This window comes from Otolemur garnettii, unplaced genomic scaffold, assembly GCF_000181295.1.
Source record: "Otolemur garnettii isolate 467f Iridium unplaced genomic scaffold, OtoGar3 scaffold00184, whole genome shotgun sequence".
Classification (NCBI taxonomy): Eukaryota; Metazoa; Chordata; class Mammalia; order Primates; family Galagidae; genus Otolemur; species Otolemur garnettii.
In genome coordinates, this window is record NW_003852579.1 from 253703 (window position 1) to 271956 (window position 18254).

Genomic DNA, 18254 nt, shown 5'->3' on the forward strand with positions numbered 1-18254 from the left:
AAAAAAAAAAAAAGATAGGCACTGCTTCCATATTACCAGCTGGGGAAACTGAGGCTCAGGGAGGTTAACAGAATTCTCTAGGCTCACACAGCTAGGGATTTAATGCCCAGCCATGTCCCTATGTCCACTGCTCCCCACCCATTGCTCTTTTTTTATAATCATTGTCATCATTGTATTAATCATTAGCTTACATGTTTACACACCAAAGGCAAAAGATGACACTACTGTTTTTGGTATATGTTTCTCACATAGTTGAATTTTTATTGCATTTGTTCAATGTATATTATGTGCTAAGTGTCTTTTTTTTTTCTTTCTTTCTTTTTTGAGACAAAGTCTTACCCTGTTGTCCTGGGTAGAGTGCCCTGGTGTCGTAACTCACACCAACCTCAAACTCTTGGTCTCAAGAAATCCTCTTGCCTCAGCCTCCCAACTAGCTGGGACTACAGGCGCTGATCGTGATACCTGACTAGTTTTTCTATCTTTAGGAGAGACAGGGCCTTGCTCTTGCTCAGGCTGGTCTTGAACTCATGAGCTCAAGCAAGCCTCCCAGAGTGTTAGAATTATAGGCGTGAGCAGCTAGCTGCGCCTGGCCAAGTGTTTTTGATTTGATTCTTGCATGAAGCCCTGAGAAACAAGGTGACAGACCCAGCTGGTGAATGACAACCAGCATATGAACCCCGGCAGTCTGTCCTGAGAGCTTGAAGCCTGACTGTGTATCTTCCACATTACCAGTACAGTAGTCATAGTACCTAGTTTGTGAAGACATGCTGGGTACTGTGCTAAATGCTTTACCTTCAATCTTTGTAACAGCCCCATGAGGACTGATACATTTCCATTTTACTGAGGTGGACACCAAAGCTCCAAAAGGTGAAGTGACTAGTCAAGGGCAAACAGTCAGTCAGTAGATCTGGGATGGAATCAATGAGCTATCTGTGTGTTTACCACTATTTTCTACTATGTAGAGCCAGTCCCCAACTACCAGTGGCTTGACATATAATTTTTTGACTTTATGATGTTGCAAAAGCCGTATGCATGCAGTAGAAACTGTACTTCACATTCTAAATTTTGACCTTTTGCCAGCCTATATTATATTCTCATGCTGCTGGGCAGCGGCAGCGAGCTGCAGCTCTCAGTCAGGCGTGAGATCGTGAGCGTCAACAACGGACACTTTATAGTGCATTAAACGCATTTTTGACTTGTGTATTTCAACTGATGATGAGTTTGTCAGAATGTAAACTTATAAGGCAAGAAGCATCCGTACTTATACTCCAATGCTATTACATGTCTTTGTAAACATCACTCAACCCTATTAACATTTAATTTTAAAAGTATTATGTATCACAGAAAACAAAGAAGAAATAAAAATCCCCCATATGCCAATATTGCAAGCTAGCGTCTGTTGACATTTTGCTGTATCTTTTTTTCTATCTTTTTCCTATGCCTATGTTGCATGTATCAGATTTAATAATTTGCTTTTTTGGCATTTAAAAAAAATATTCATGGGCAGCGCCTATGGCTCAGTGAGGAGGGCGCTGGCCCCATATACCAACGGTGGCAGGTTGGAACCCGGCCCCAGCCAAACTGCAACAACAACAACAACAACAACAAAATCTTCCCACTTAGTTTGCTAACACAGAGTGCGAAGTCTCTTTTCGTACCTCCTGGCCCAGTTGCCCTTCACCTGGAGATAGCCACTGTTGATGGTTTGTGACCTTGAGGTATCCTTTTTAAGGGCCTCTGGGTATATAAACATCTATGCAGTGAGCGTTTTTATATATAAACAAGCTCATACTTATGCCTTATTGTTCTAGGATCTATACTTTTTTGTTTTTTAAGCTCTATAGTATTTGAAGATCTTTCCAGGTTGGCACACATCGTTCTGCTAACTTTGTGCTTTTCCTGAACCCTGCGTCATAGCTGTCTATAGACATATTTGTCACAGCCACGGGCGCTGTCAGGATGAGAAGATGGACTGGAGCTTCCTTCTCTCATTTCCAGCCACCGTAGTGTAATTAGGAACACCAAGTCCTAAAGGCTGATAGACTGGCATTCAGTCCTGGCTTTGCCACTACCTGAATTACCTAGGCAAGTGGCTTCGTCTTTCTGGGTGTAATTCCCACATCTGTAAAATGTGACTATCAAACGTATTTTCCTCCTAGGGTGTAGTAGGGATTAAATGAGATGACCCGTGTTTGGCACTTAACAAGCACTTGGTATCAGAAAAATACTCAAAAATGTTACCTGTCATTGACATATACAATTTTGTCCTGCTGTAACTGAGGCTAGGGTGAACAGCCCTGTGTCTCTGGCTTCTCCCCACTTCGTCTGATGTATTTGGACCAGATGCCCAGAATGGGATTTGTGGGTATGCAGTGTTTTGAGGGGCTTGTTTGAGTGTGGTGGGGGAGCCAGGTTCCTGCCTGGCTTGACTGGAAGTGCCCAGGACTGCTCTCTCCTCCAGGCTCCATCCTCAACTCGGTGGCACAGCCCATCATTCCACAGCTTCCCAAATATCCGTTGCCATGGCAACTGCTACCAGTTGAGAAGAATCAAGGCTGGGCTGTGTCAGGGATGGGCAGGTGGCGGGGACAGGGCTGAGTAGGGTGTGGACGACCATGGGCGCGGTGCCCAGCTGGTCTGAGCCCAAGTTAGGGCCCCAGCACCTTCCCCTGGAGGCAGCCTGGCTTTTGGCAGGGGCACACAGAGGAGTTCAAGGTCAGGCTCTGCCTTCCTCCTAGGGGGTGACTTCAGATAAGAAATGTCTCTTTTCCAAATCTTAGTTGCTTCCTCTGTGAAATGGAGACAGAGTGCTGGGACCCAGAACTTCGAGGAGTTTGGGATGAGAGGCTGGTTGTGTTGAATTCTTCTGGTTTGAAATAGCCTCTTTCAGGGTGGTGGAGAGAAGGGCTGAGATGCCATTCTCTTGTCTGTCCTGAGCACCACAGTGACCAGGGAGGTATGGGGCTGCTCTGTCGGTGGGCATGGCAGAGTGGGGGGAGCTCTGCCAGTGCCCCTTGCACTCCCCTCAGTGTACTCATCACACCTGTGAGGCACATGGCGCCTCTGGCTCCACCCAGACTCCCAGGTTGCAGCTGCAAAGTGGCAGGATGTGAGGGAGGGGCGAGTGTGTCCTTCCAGCAGGCAGACAGCCTAAGAAGAACTCTTTTTATTAGCGTGCTTACTACAGACCAGGAGTTTCATATATGTTATCTCATTTAATCCTCACAACAGCATTAAAAGCCAGTGTTAATACCTTCATTTTACTGAGTAAGCAAACTGGGATTCAGAGAAGTCAAGTGACTCACTCAAGGTCACACAGCAAGTAAGTGGTAAGTCAGGATTTGAATTGAGTCCTGTACGACTTCAGAGTCTGTGTTCTTACCCAGGCTGCTGATGGCTTGGCTAAGGGGGTTGGGTATTTATAGGGCTTGATTATAATTTGTTGAGTGAGGGAGAGGGGCTTCTCCAGGGATCTCCTGGTCTAGTGGGCGGAGACAGGCAAGTAGAAGAGAGTTGAAATACTAACTGAAGCCCAGTGGACCATGGATGCCCAGAGGGAAAGGTAGGGCAGAGGAGGGGGCTGGTCAGGGCTGGGTCTGGGCAAAGGAAGTAGGTGTTCAGCAGGCAGAGAAGATAGGAAGGGCACATCAGGAAGAGGGCAGCAGATGTGTGCAAGGCTACTGAGGCAGGAGGCGGTGTGCAGGGTCACAGGAGCAGAGCAGTAGGTGGGGCACAGCCAGGGGAGGATAGCGAGGTGGGAGAGATGCAAAGAAGACACTGCTTCAATGGACGTGGAGAGAATGGGTGTGCTCCAGGGTCAGGGGGTTCTCTCCAGGGCAGGAGCCAAAGAACCTCATCAACATCAGTGCTGACAGAGTGAGCTTGTTATGTTCTAGGCACTATTCTGAGAGTCTTGAATAATGATGATAACCCTTGCATCAACACTATGAAGGAGTTAGTGGGTACTATCCTCATTTTACTGATAAGAAAACTGAGGCACAGAGAGATTGAGTAACTTTTCCAAGGTCACACAGATCCTAAGTGTTGGCAGCCAGTATACTATTCTATGAATATACCGCAGATGGGCATTGTGGATTATTTGCAATTTCTTGCTATTTTATATGGTGCTTCTACGACCATTTTTTTTTTTTTTTGAGACAGAGTCTCACTGTCACCTTCAGTAGAGTGCTGTGGCATCACAGCTCACAGCAACCTCAAACTCTTGGGCTCAAGCAATTCCTTTGTCTCAGCCTCCCAAGCAGCTGGGACTACAGGCGCCTGCCACAACACCTGGCTGTTTTTTTTTTTTTTCCAGTTGTCACTGTAGTTTAGCTGGCCCCGGGCGGAGTTTGAACCCACCAGCCTCGGTGTATTCGGCTGGCGATCTACCCACTGAACTACGGGCACCACCCAACAACCAGTTTTTGGTACATATGGCCACGAGTATCTCCAGGGAATATTTCTGAGGCTAGAATTGCTAGGTTATAGAGTACACACATCCCCAGCCTTACTTAAATAGTGCCAGATGTTTTCTAAAGTGGTCTAAATAGTTTACATGCCCACCAGCAGTGTAAAAATGTTCCAATGATTTCACATCTTCACCAATACTTGCGATTATCAAACGTCAATTTTTGCCAAATCAGAGCTATGCCTTAGGTGTTTCAGTGTTGTTTTAACTTTCATTTCCCTATTACTTTTCATGCATTTTGGCCATGCCTGTTAAGTCTTTTGCTAAAAAAGTATTTTTGTTTTGTTTTTATCTTTTCCTTATTGATTTGTAGGAGTTATTTATGTATTATGGATAATAATCCTTTGTCAGCTATGTATTTTGCAAATATATTCACCTAGAATGTGGCTCATAATTTGGCTTTCCTTTTGGTGTCTGTCGATGAGCAGAGATTCTTAATTATTTTTTCTTGCGGTGAAATATACATAAATTGAAATGTACCATTTTAACAATTTTAAAGTGTACAGTTCAGTGGCATTAGAACATTTACATTGTTGCGTGACTGTCATCACCATCCATCTCTAGTATTTTTTCCTCATCCCAATCTGAAACTCTGTACCTATTAAAGAGTAATTCCCCTCATCCCCCCTCTGGTAACCACCATTCTACTTTCTGGCTCTATGAATTTGACTAGTCTAGAGACCTCATGTAAGGGGAATAATATAATAATTGCCCTTTCGTGATTGGCTTATTTCACTTAGCATATTGTCTTCAAAGCGCACCCAAGTTGCAGCGTGTATGAGAAATCAATTCCTTTTTAAGGAAGAATAGCATCCTATTGTGGGTATATACCACGTTTTGTCTATCCATTCATGAGTCAGTGGACATTTGGATTGTTTCCTCCTCTTGGCTGTTGTGAATAATGCTGCGAAGAACATTGGTGTACAAATACCTGCTCAGGTACCTGCTTTCCGTTCTTCTTGTGTATATGTACCCAGAAGTGGAATTGCTGGAAGGAGTCTTAATTTTAAAATATCCAGATTCATTAATTATTTAGTTTGCAATTTGTATTTTTAAAAATCTTTTTAAAGAGTTCCTTTTGGCTTGGCGCCTTTAGCACAGTGGTTACGGCGCCAGCCACATACACCGAGGGTGATGGGTTCGAACCCGGCCAGGCCAGCTAAAACAACGATGACAATTGCAACAAAAAAATAGCCAGATGTTGTGGTGGGTGCCTGTAGTCCCAGCTACTTGGGAGCCTAAGGCAAGAGAATCGCTTGAGTCCAGCAGTTTGAGGTTGCTGTGAGCTGTGATGCTACAGTACTCTACCGAGGATGACATAGTGAGATTCTATCTCAAAAAAAAAAAAAAAAAAAAAGGAAAGAAAAGAAAAATAGAGTTCCTTTCCTAATACTTGTACACTGTTGGTGGAATTGTAAAGTAATATGGCCTCTTTGGAAAGAAGTATGGAGAATCCTCAAAGAACTAAAAGTAGACCTTCCATTTGATCCTGCAATCCCATTACTTTGTATCCACCGAGAAGAAAGAAAAATCATTTTACCATAAGGACATTTGCCTTAGATTGTTGATCAGAGCTCAGTTCAACAATCGCCAAGATGTGGAACCAACCCAAGTGCCCGTCAACCCATGAATGGATTCATACACTGTGGTATATGTATACCATGGAATACTCTTCAGTTACATTTTGAGGGAGGAGACTTTACATCTTTTGTATTAACCTGCATAGAGTTGGAGAACAACTCATACTTTTTAGTAAGGTATGACAAGAATGGGAAAGCAAGTATCTAATATACTCAGTACTGATACGAAACCAGTAGACTAACACGCTCACACAAGAGAAAAACACAGGCTCGGCGCCTGTGGCTCAAGCGGCTAAGGCGCCAGCCACATACACCTAAGGTGGCGGGTTTGAATCCCCAGCCCAGGCCCTCCAAACAACAATGATGGCTGCAACCAAAAAATGGCCAGGCGTTGTGGTGGGCGCCTGTAGTCCCAGCTACTTGGGAAGCGGAGGCAGGAGACTCGCTTGAGCCCAGGAGTTGGAGGTTGCTGTGAGCTGTGATGCCATGGCACTCTACCCCGGGGGATAGCTTGAGGCTCCGTCTCAAAAAAAAAAAAAAAAAAAGAGAAAAAAAAAAAATTTAGCTCAAGTTGGAGGAAAGGGGAGGAGGAAGGGGAGAGGGGGAGGAGGGAAGAGATTGATAGGCTTCCACCTCACAGGTACAACAGAACAGTATATGGCACACCTCCTGGGGGAGGGGCACAACTACAACTTGGGTTCTACCTAACAAATACAATGTAACCTCATCGTCTGTATCCTCATGCAGGGTGTCCTAGGTTGGTGTGCAGTTTTGATGGAGGAGACTTTTGCACACGAACCTTATGGATACCCTGTATGAATCTAAAAAAAAATTAATAAAAAAATAGTTCCCTTCCTCGTCCAGGTGCAGTGGCTCATGTCTGTAATCCTAGCACTCTGGGAAGCCAAGACAGGAGGATTGCTTGAGTTCTGGAGTTTAAGATCAGCCTGAGCAAGAGCAAGACCTCAACTCTACTAAAAATAGAAAAATTAGGCCAGGTGCAGTGGCTCATACCTATAATCCCAGCACTCTGGGAGATTGAAGCCTGTGGATTGTTTGAGCTCAGGAGTTTAAGACCAGCCTGAGCAATAGTGAGACCCTGTCTTTATTAAAAATAGAGAGTTTGAGGTTGCTTTGAGCTACAATGATGCCACGTCCTCTACTCAGGACAACAAAGTGAGACTTTGTCTCTGAAAAAAGTATAAGAAAATCAGCCGGGCATACATGCACCCCTGTAGTCCCAGCTACTTGGGAGGCTGAGGCAAGAGGATTGCTTAAGTCCAAGATTTGAGGTCGCTGTGAGCTATGATGATGCCATGGCACTCTAGCCTGGGCAACAGAGTGAGACTTTCAAAAAAAAAAACCCAACAACAATTCCCTTTCTCTTTCAAAATGAAGTTATTGTATATGTATATGTATATTGTATTGTTTTCCCTTTTTTGTTGCAGTTGTCACTGTAGTTTAGCTGGCCCCGGGCGGAGTTTGAACTTAGATCTGTAATCTACTTGGGATTAATTTTTGATAAGGGTTAGGGATCCAATTTAACATTTATTTTATTTTTTTGAGAGTCTCAAGCTGTTGCCCTGGGTAGAGTGCTGTGTCATCACAGCTCACAGCAACCTCCAATTCTTGGGCTTAAGTGATTCTCTTGCCTCAGCCTCCCAAGTAGCTGGGACTACAGGCACCCACCACAACACCTGGCTATTTTTTGTTGTAGTTGTCATTGTTGTTTGGCAGGCCCAGGATGTGTTCAAACTGGGCCAGCTCCCATGTACGTGGCTGGCACCCTAGCTGCTGAGCTACAGGCGCCGAGCCCCAGTTTAATATTTAAATATGGATACTCAGTTGTTCTAACACTGTTTTCTGAAAATTCTGTCCTTCCCCATTTACATGCAATCTGAACTCTGTCTTAGGTCAAGTCTCCATATACGTAGGATTGGGTTCTTTTCTCTCTATAGTCTCTTGTTCAGATTATCTTTCCCTTTGCTAATATTACACAATAAATTATAGTAGCTCGGCAGCACCCATAGCTCAGTGGCTAGGGCACCAGCCACATACGCCGAGGCTGGCGGGTTCGAACCCAGCCCAGGCCAGCTAAACAACAATGATAACTGCAACAAAAAATATCTGGGCTTTGTGGCGGGCACCTGTTGTCCTGGCTACTGGGGAGGCTGAGACAAGAGAATTGCTTAAGCCCAAGAGTTTGAGGTTGCTGTGAGCTGTCATGCCATGAGCCACGTAGTGAGACTCTGTTTTTTTAAAAAAAAATTATAGCAGTTTAATAATTCTTATTAATCTGGTGAAGGAAACCTTCCGATTTTGTTGTTTTCAGGAGGATCATCACTCTTACATTTTTTCGCTCCTTTGCATATTACAATCAGCTTGTCAGTTTCCAGACAAACTCACACACACATATACAAACATACACAAATCCCCTGGGATCATGATTAGAAATGTATTGAACCTATAAATCAGTTTCAGAGGAACTAACATCTTTACAATATTGAGTTTTGCAAAATCCATGAACATAGTATATTTCTCTATTTTTATCTACTGTCTTTCAAGATACTTTAATATTTTTTCCATGAAAACCTTGTATTCTTTTTAGATTTATTTCTAAATGTGGTATCTATATCTCTATATAATGTATTGCTGTGGAAAATTTCCAATAGTAGACTGAATTGTAAGCAGGAGTTGGCAAATTATGACCCATGGGTTGGCTACTTCACCTGGTTTTGTAGATAAGAATAACTATTTGTTTACATGTTGTTTGTGGCTGAGATTGTTGTGATAGAGACCATATAGCTGGTGTCAAAAATAAACAAACCCAGACATTAAAGTGGTAAAGACAGATTTTAATCAATAGTAACTGTTGCAGTAGAGAAAACAGTTCAGCATGAACTAAACTGACCTCCTATTTGTACAGAATTAACTGGGGATGTTAAAGGAAGAATCAGGGAGTAAGGAGGGGGACAAGCAGGGCTTGTAGAATCAGAGAAGTGCAATTTACAAAGAATTAGTTGGAGTAAACATGTTTAGGCCAGGTTTGTTTGCTAGCTGGCAGTTATCAAAGTTAGGATTCTGTTTTCCCATAGAAACTGGGAGATAGGCTCTACTCTCAGGTATTGGCTAAAAGAAACAGTGAATTTGGGGGGCGGCCTTGAGTTTTTCCAGGCAAGTATTTTAAGAGAGGCCAAGGTCATCTGAGGGATGTGGCCTTGAACTCTTAGTGACTATGTTAGTGTTTATTCGAGTCTTTTTTTTTTTTTCCTTTAAAGGCAGAGCTCTCAGCCCACCTCCGTGGCTCACATCTACAATCCTAGCACTCTGGGAAGCCTGGGCAGGTGGATTGCTTGAACTCAGGATTTCAAGATCAGCCTGAGCAAGAATGAGACACTGTCTCTAAAAATAGCCAGGCACTGTGGTGGGCACCTGTAATGCCAGCCATTCGGGATACTGAGGCAAGAGGATCACTTGAGCCCAAGAATTTGAGGTTGCTGTGAGCTATGACGCCATGCACTCTACTGAGGGTGTCAAAGTGAGACTCTGTCTCAAAAAAAAAGAAAAAGGTAGAGTCTCTCTGTATGACCCAGGTTGGAATGCAGTGACCTGATCACAACTAATTGCAGCCTCCTAGGCTCAAGCAATCCTCCTGCCTCAGCCTACCAAGTAGCTAGGACTACAGGCACACGCCACCACACCTGGCTAATTTTTTTGTGTTTTTTGTAGAGATGAGGTCTCACTCTTGTCCCGTGTTGCTCAGGCTGGTCTTAAACTCTTAGCCTCAAGTATCCTCCTGCTTCAGCCTCCTAAAGTGCTGAGATTACAGGCATGAGCCACCACACCTGGCCTGGTTGAGTCTTTATAGACAAAGGTTGAGGCTTAGTTGAGAAGATGGCTCAAAGGAGCCTGGCTAGAGTTTGATCAAGAAGAAAATCTTTGATACTGGCAAGCCTAAAATATTCTCTCTATGGTTCTTTTTGTTTTGTTGTTTGTTTTGTTTGGAGATAGACTCTCACTATTTTGCCCAGGCTGGGCTTGAACTCATGATCCTCCTGCCTCAGCCTCCTGATTTGTGACTTTTTTTTTTTTTTTGAGACAGAGTCTCACTCTGTTGTCCCAGGCTACAGTGCCATGCCATCAACATAGCTCACAGCCACCTCAAATTCCTGGGTTCAAGAGATCCTCCTGGTTTACCCTCCTGAGTAGCTGAGACTATAGGCACCTGCCACGATGCGCAACTTTTCTATTTTTAGTAGAGACGGAGTCTTGCTCTTGCTCAGGCCAGTCTCAAACTCCTAAACTCAAGCAAGCCTCTCACTTCAACCTCCCAGAGTGCTAGGATTACAGACATGAGCTGCTGGGCCTGGCCCTGATTCGTGGCTCTTTGCAGAAAAAGTTGCTGGCCCTTGGAATGAGCCCCTTTGTACTCACACCCAACCCATAACTGCCATGTGTTTATCTTGTCTAAAAATCATCTATTCATTCAGCAGCTATATTTGTAATATTTTCATGAAGATTATAATTTATTTTTATTGTTTGTCTTTTTTAAGTAAGAAGTAAGAATCCAAATAAGGTCCACACATCGCAATTGGTTGATACATCTTGAGGTTTTTGTTTGTTTGTTTGTTTGAGACAAGATCTCACTCTGTCTGTCACCTGGGCTAGAGTGCAGTGGTGTCATCATAGTTAACTACAACCTCAAACTCCTGAGCTCTAACTCTCCTCCTTCCTTAGCCTCCTGAGTAGCTGGGACTACAGCTAATTTTTAAAAATTTTTTGTAGAGACAGGGGCTTGCTATGTTGGCCCAGACTGTTCTCCAACTCCTGGTCTCAGCCTCCAAAAGTATGGAGATTACACGTGTGAACCACCATGACTGGCTGGACATGCCTTTTAAGTCTCTTTTAATCTATAGGTTGTTCTTCCATCTCTTGGTTTTTTGTTTTTTGTTTTGCAGTTTTTGGCCGGACCTGGATTTGAACCCACCACCTCCAGGCATATGGGGCTAGCGCCCTAGTCCTTTGAGGCACAGGCACCGCCCGACCATATATTGTTTTTTCTTGGTCTTTTTTGGGAAGAAACTAGGTGGTCTGTTCTGTAGTTGACTGCATCCCTCGGGTATAGTTAAACATGTTTCTTTACCCTCTGCATTTCCTATAAACTAGGGGTTGGATCTAGAGGTCTGATTAGAATTGGATTCAGTTCGGAGCCCAAACTATGCCATGCCTGGTGGTGTGTCAGAAGGCACATAATGTCTCATTTTTGGATGTATTATAAAATGGTAATTTTTTTTTTAAATGCAGCTTCTAACTCTTGCTGGCATATTAAAAATACAACTGAGTTTTGTTCATTGATTTTTTTGTGTGTGTCCTGAAATATTGCTGAACTCTAATTATGAATTCATATGGTTTATCTATTTTTTTTTCTTTTGCAGTTTTTGAACCCACCACCTCCGGTATATGGGGCTGGCGCCCTACTCCTTGAGCCACAGGCGCTGCCCCAGATTGTTTAGTAGGATTTTGTTTGTTTTCTATGTAAACAATCATATATAGACAGCTGGAAGTTTGCCTTCTATGTAGAAGAGTGACAGTTTTGTTATTTCCTTTCCAATTCTTTACATCCATTGCCTCTTCCCTTTCCTTTCTGGGCTAAGACCATTAATCTAATGTTGAATAGAACTGGTGATAGCAGGAACCCTTGACTTGCTTTGGATTTTAAAGGAAACCCAATCATCATTTCACTATGAGTATGATGCTTGCTGTGTTTTCATATGGATGCTCTTTATCGGGTTAAGGACACTTCTTTCTATTCCTGGTGTGCCATGTATTCAGAACGCCCTGTGCATTTTATCAAATATATTTTCTCCATTTTTGGAGATAATAGTAGGATTTTTATCCTAACGTATTAATGCAGCGAGGTTAAGGAGCTGAGTTTTTTTAAATGTTAAGCTCATCTTGCCTTCTTGGAGCAAACCCAAATTGATAATGTCGTTATCTTTTTTATATTTTCTAACTCCATTTTCTTTTGGAACTTTTGTATTTCAATTTGACGAGTTAGCTGGCCCGAAATGATTTATTCTCATACTATCTTTGTGAGGTTTTGGTATCAAGGTTTTGCTAGCCTTGTAGAATGAATTATAGATTTTTTTTTCTTTTTCCATTTTCTGGGATAATTTATATAAGATTGGAATCATTTGCTCTTTGGATATTTTGGTAGAATAGCTCGTTTCAAGAAAGGTCTGAACTGATGTTTTCTTTAGGGAGGGTGTTTCGCATTGTCCTACTTTATATTTTTTAATGCTGTTATAACAGGGTAACTTTATCATTTATCTTATAGTTATAGGTTCAGTCAGTGTCTCTTTTGTTCCTTGAATCAATTTTGGTAAGTTATACTTTTCTAGATACGTATCCACTTCATCTGAGTTTTCAGATTTACTGGTGTGTTGGCGTACAGCATTTCCCAGTAGTTTCTTATCTTTAAAGTCTATGCATTTGTAATTATTCCAAATAGTATCTGGTCACACCTTCTGTCATTAATCAATCCTGCCAGAATTCATTTTTCAGTCTTTCCAAAGAACTGACTTTTGGTTTTCATCTTCTTTCTTGTATGTTTGTTTTTAATGTCATCTTTCTTTGTCAGTTTGTTCTATTGTTTGATAATCTCTCAAACATAGTATTTAGTTCATTATTTTTCTGCCTTGTTTTCTCTTCTAATAAAGAGATTTAAAGCTATAAATGAGGTGGTGGCTCACACCTGTAATCCTAGCACTCTGGGAGGCTGAGGCAGATGGATTGCTTGAGTTCAGGAATTCAAGACCAACCTGCACAAGAGTGAGACCCTGTCTCTACTAAAACTAGAAAAACTAGCTGGGCATCTTGGCAGGTGCCTGTAGTCCCAGCTACTTGGGAGGCTGAGGCCGGAGAGTAGCCACTCGAGCCCAAGAGTTTGAGGTTGCTGTGAACTATGGCACCAGGGCACTCTACCCAGAGTGAAAGAGTCAGATTCTGTCTCAAAACAAAAATAAAAGCTATAGGCCGGACGTGGTGGCTCACACCTGTAATCCTAGCATTTGGGAGGCTGAGAAGGGTGGATTGCCTGACCTCACAGGTTTGAGACCAGCCTGAAACAGCGTGAGACCCTGTCTCTAAAAACTAGTCGGGCGTTGTGGTGGGCACATGTAGTCCCAGCTAGTTGGGAGGCTGAGGCAAGAGGATCACTTGAACCCAAGAGTTTGAGGTTGCTGTGAGCTAAGACACTACGGCATTTTGCCAAGGGGAATAAGTGAGACTCTGTCTCAAGATAAAGAAAGAAAGAAAGAAATTGGGCAGCGCCTGTGGCTCAAAGGAGTAGGGTGCTGGCCCCATATGCTGGAGGTGGTAGGTTCAAACCCAGCCCTGGCCAAAAACTGCAAAAAAAAAAAAGAAATAAAAATGAAAGCTATAAATGAACCTTTAAATTATCATTTTTACTGCATCCACGTACTTTAATATATGGTATTTCTTATTATCTTTCATTTACAATAATTTACAATTTTTAATTATATTTTTTCTTTGAGCTATGTGTTATCTAGAAGTGTGTTTCTTATTCTCCGAGCATATTCATTGTTGGTGGTGGCTGCCTAACTCAATTACACTGTGGTCTGAGCAGATAGTCTTTGTCTGAGTTGTCTGGTATTTAAGCCACCAGCCACTTGTGTCTATTGAGCACTTGAAATTTGGCTAGTCTGCACTGACATGTACTGTACATGTAAATACACACAAAGTCGAAGACTTAGTACAAGACTGGGCACAGTGGCTCATGCCTGTAATCCTAGCAGTCTGGGAGGCCGAGGTAGGAGGATTGCTTGAGCTAAGGAATTGGAGACCAGCCTAAGCAAGTGTGAGACCCTGTCTCTACTAAAAGTAGAAAAATTAGCTGAGTGTGGTGGTGGGTGCCCGTAGTTCCAGCTACTTAGACTAGGCTGAGGCAGGAGTATCTCTTGAAGTCAGGAGTTTGAGGTTGCTGTAAGCTAAGCTGACACCATGGCACTCTAGCCTGGGTGACAGAGCGAAACTCTGTGTCAAAAATAAATAAGTGAAATAAATAGAGACATGAAATTTTCTTGCTATGATGGTGGATTTGTCCTTTTTCTTGTAGTTTTACTGATTTTCATTTTACATTTTTTGAGATTATGTGATTAGATGCTTATAAGTTTAGAGTTGTTATCGTTTCCTAGTGAAATTGCTTATTATCATGTAGTAAGGTTCTTGCCTCTAATAATATTTTGCTTTAAAGTCTGTTTTATCTGTTAGTAATATAGCTACAAAGCTTTATTTTGGTTGGTATTTGCCTGTTCATATGTTATTCTAATTTTTTAAAAACTTTTTTGCATCATTATGTTTTAGAAATGGGTCTTATAAATTATATTTAATGGGTCTCATAATTATATTTTCTTTCTTTAAAGGTCTGATAAGTTTCGTATTTATCTGAAGTATTAGTTCATTTATATTCATTGTGTTTTACCAATTTATTTGCATCTGTTTTTACCATTTAATTTTGTGCTTTATGGTTTGAATTTCTATACTTTTTCCCCTTTTATTGCTTCCTTTGGGGTTATTTTTTCTTGTTCCTTTTTATCCATCTACTAGCTTGGAAGTTTTCTATGCCTTTTTTTGTTTTTATTTTTTTGAGACGGAGTCTCACTATGTGGCCCTCAGTAGAGTGCTATGGTGTCACAGCTCACAGCAACCTCAAACTCTTGGCCTTAAGCGATTCTCTTGCCTCAGCCCCGCAGGTAGCTGGGAGTACAGGCACCCACCACAATGCCCAGCTGTTTTGTTGTTGCTGATTAGCAGGCCCGAGCCAGGTTTGAACCCGCCAGCCCTGGTGCATGTGGCTGCCGCCCTACCCACTGAGCTATGGGTGCCGAGCCTCTATGCCTTGTTTATGTTTTTTTGGTGGTTCTTCTAGAAATTTTAACTCAAATACTTAACTTACCAAAGAAGAAAGGTAGTTACAACCTTTATCTTCATCCGAAGTGACACAAAGATCTTGGGATGCTGTAATTCCAAGTACACACCTTCCCAATTTGTGAGTAAATTGGTCTTCTCTTACTTTTTTAATTCCCCAAATTGCACGCTGTTATTATATAATGTTTTGTACAATCATTTATCATTTTCTTTGCTCAGAATTTCCTCCTTTCATCTCAGCTTTTCTCTCAGGGATGGTTTTTCCTTCCTTCTGCCTCAAGTTCATCCTTCAGCATCTCATTTATTGAACAAAATAAAATTATCAAGAAAAAAACAATAACTCTTGGTTCTCTCCACAATATCTTCAATTCTTCCTTTTTTCTTTTTTTTTGAGACAGAGTCTCACTCTGTTGCCCTGAGTAGAGTGCTGTGGCGTCATAGCTCACAACAACCTCAAACTCTTGGGCTCAAGCAATCCTCTTGCTTCAGCCTCCCTGGTAGCTGGGCTACAGGTACTAGGCCATAACGCCTGGCTAGTTTTTATTTTTATTTTTTGTAGAGACAAGGTCTTGCTTTTGCTCAGGCTGGTCTTGAACTCCTGAGCTCACGCGGTTCACCTGCCTCAGCCTTTCAGAGTGCTAGGATTACAGGCATGAACCTCCACGTCTACCCTTATTTTACTTTTCATTACCATTAAGAAGTCAGTCAACCATTAGTCTAATTGCTATTCCTTTACAGGTAAAATGTCTTTGAGTGTGTGGCATTATTGCACCATAGTTAAAGCTCTGGAATCAGACTCCCGGGTCTTAAATCCCAGCTCTTTGGTTTACTAGTTGTGACATTGTGCAAGCTGATTAACCTCTCTGTATCTGTGCCTCAGTTTTCCCTCTTGTAAAATGAGAGCAATAATATATATTAGTACCGGTAGGTACGTATAGGGTTATGAGGTGTCCAGCCTTTTGGCTTCTCTGCTCCACATTGGAAGAAGAATGGTCTTGGGCCACACATTAAGTACACAAACACTAATGAAAACTGACGAGGAAAAAATAAAAAGATCTGTGCATAATTTTCGTGATATTCTGTGCCACAGGTAAGCAAAAAAATCCTCGCATAATTGGGCGGAGCCTGTAGCTCAAAGGAGTAGGGCGCCAGCCCCATATATTGGAGGTGGTGGGTTAAAACCCAGCCCTGGCCAAAAACTGCAAAAAAAAAAAAAAACCCACATAATCTACTTGCGGCCTGCAGGCTGCAGGTTAGATACCCCTGCAACTAATAAAGCATTCACAGCAGTAGTGGCACATTTTAAATGCCATTAAAGTGCTAGCTATTATTTTTTTCTCTTTATGCTTTAAGATCTCCTTATCATTAGCGTTGATGTGCCTAGGTGTAGATTTCCTTTTATTTATCCCGTTTGAAATTCACCGAGCTTTCTGAATCTGTGAATTACTGTCTTTTATCCATTTTGGAAAATTCTTCCTTATCTCTTTTCACATACGGCCTCTGCCCCATTCTCTCTCCTCTCTCCTTCTAGAACTTCAGTTAATTAGTCCTTTCCACTCCCATCTTTTGCATCTCTTTGACTGTGTTTCACAGTCTCTGTGCTGTGAATATTCCAGATAATTTTCAAAGATCTGCCTTCTAGTTCACTAATTTGTTTCAGCTGTGTGTCATTAAACTTACACGTTGAGTTTTTTTTCATTTTAATTATTATTATTATGTTTTTCATTTCCCGAAATGGTGTTTGGTTTCCAACCAAATCTGCCTGGGTACAGTTGTTATAGATTTTTGTCCTTCATTCATAGGTTCAATTCTTTCCTTTAGTTTGTTAAAAATATTATACATACATATTTTGTCTGCTATGTATATTACATATATATATTCTGGTCTGGTAAGTCCAGGATCTAAAGTCTTCGCTTGTCTGGTTCTGCTGCTGGTTGTTTGAGAGGCTCATAAAACTAGCAGAAGAACCCCTGGGACAGGACCAGCCACAGGGCTTTGAACTGTGAAAGACTAGTCTTAAGATCTTTCCTGCTCGTTTTCTTCCCAGATCTCATTTTTTTCTTTTCTCCTCCCTCTTTCTCAATTTAATTTTTTGAAAGGCTGATTCATTTCCATGATTCTAAAAAAAAAAAAAAAAAAAAGGGCCAAAAGTCTCCTTGTCAGTATGCAGTCCCTTCCCTGCTGACAGCCTGGTTATTAGGTTCTTGTGGATACTTCAGTGATACTTTATGCATATCCAAGCGAATGCAAATTTAAAAATTCATCTTCTTTGTAATGCAAATGGTAGCACACTACATATATTGTTCTGAACTTATTTTTCATTAAAAAAATGTTTCTGGGCTCGGCGCCTATAGCTCAACCGGCTAAGGTGCCAGCCACGTACACCTAAGGTGGTGGGTTCGAATCCCCAGCCTGGACCCGCCAAACAACAATGATGGCTGCAACCAAAAAATAGCCGGGCGTTGTGGCGGGCGCCTGTGGTCCCAGCTACTTGGGAGGCGGAGGCAGGAGACTCGCTTGAGCCCAGGAGTTGGAGGTCCCTGTGAGCTGTAATGTGCCACGACACTCTACCCAGGGGGACAGCTTGAGGCTCTGTCTCAAAAAAAAAAAAAAAAAAAAAAATGTTTCTGATTATAAAAGAAATACGCGCTCATTTGGAATTAACGTGAATACCCAAGTGTCTACAAGTAGAAAGTGAAAGTCTCCTTGGAATTTCATTCCCCAGAGATAGCCTCTATTATGCATCTATAAATGTATATTTACATAAATGGGTTTATGCAATACATACTGTTCCATAACCTGTTTTTTTTCTTTTTCTCCTAATAAGACACCATGACATCTTTCCATGAATCTTTCCATGTCTCCACATAGCCCAGCAGTGAAGTGCTTGGGCTTTGGAGTCAGAGCTAGGTTCTAAATACTGGCTCTGCAGCTCAGCAGCTGTAGGACTTTCCAGATCCCATCTGAGCCTCAGTTTTCTCATCTGTAAAATGGAGATAGAAATAGTACATACCTCATCCTGTTGTTATGATACCTTAATAAGATCAGTAAGATCATGCATGATGTGCTTCCTCCGGGGCCAGCTGTTCTATAAACTCCAGTGACAGTAACTTTTATTATGACTCCCTCATCCTTTATAATAGCCACAGAGGATCCATTGAGTGAAATGTTACCATAACTGAGCATTTCTGGCATAGAACTGGGGTCCACAGAAAGGACAGGAGACCTGTCCAGGGATAAGGAAAAACTATTTATTT

General features: G+C 42.0%; 1 protein-coding gene across 1 annotated transcript in view; it reads left to right on the forward strand.

Annotated features, from left to right (window-relative positions):
• SPOCD1 (SPOC domain containing 1) overlaps positions 1-18254 on the forward strand; it is a 32953-nt gene that overhangs the window by 1984 nt on the left and 12715 nt on the right.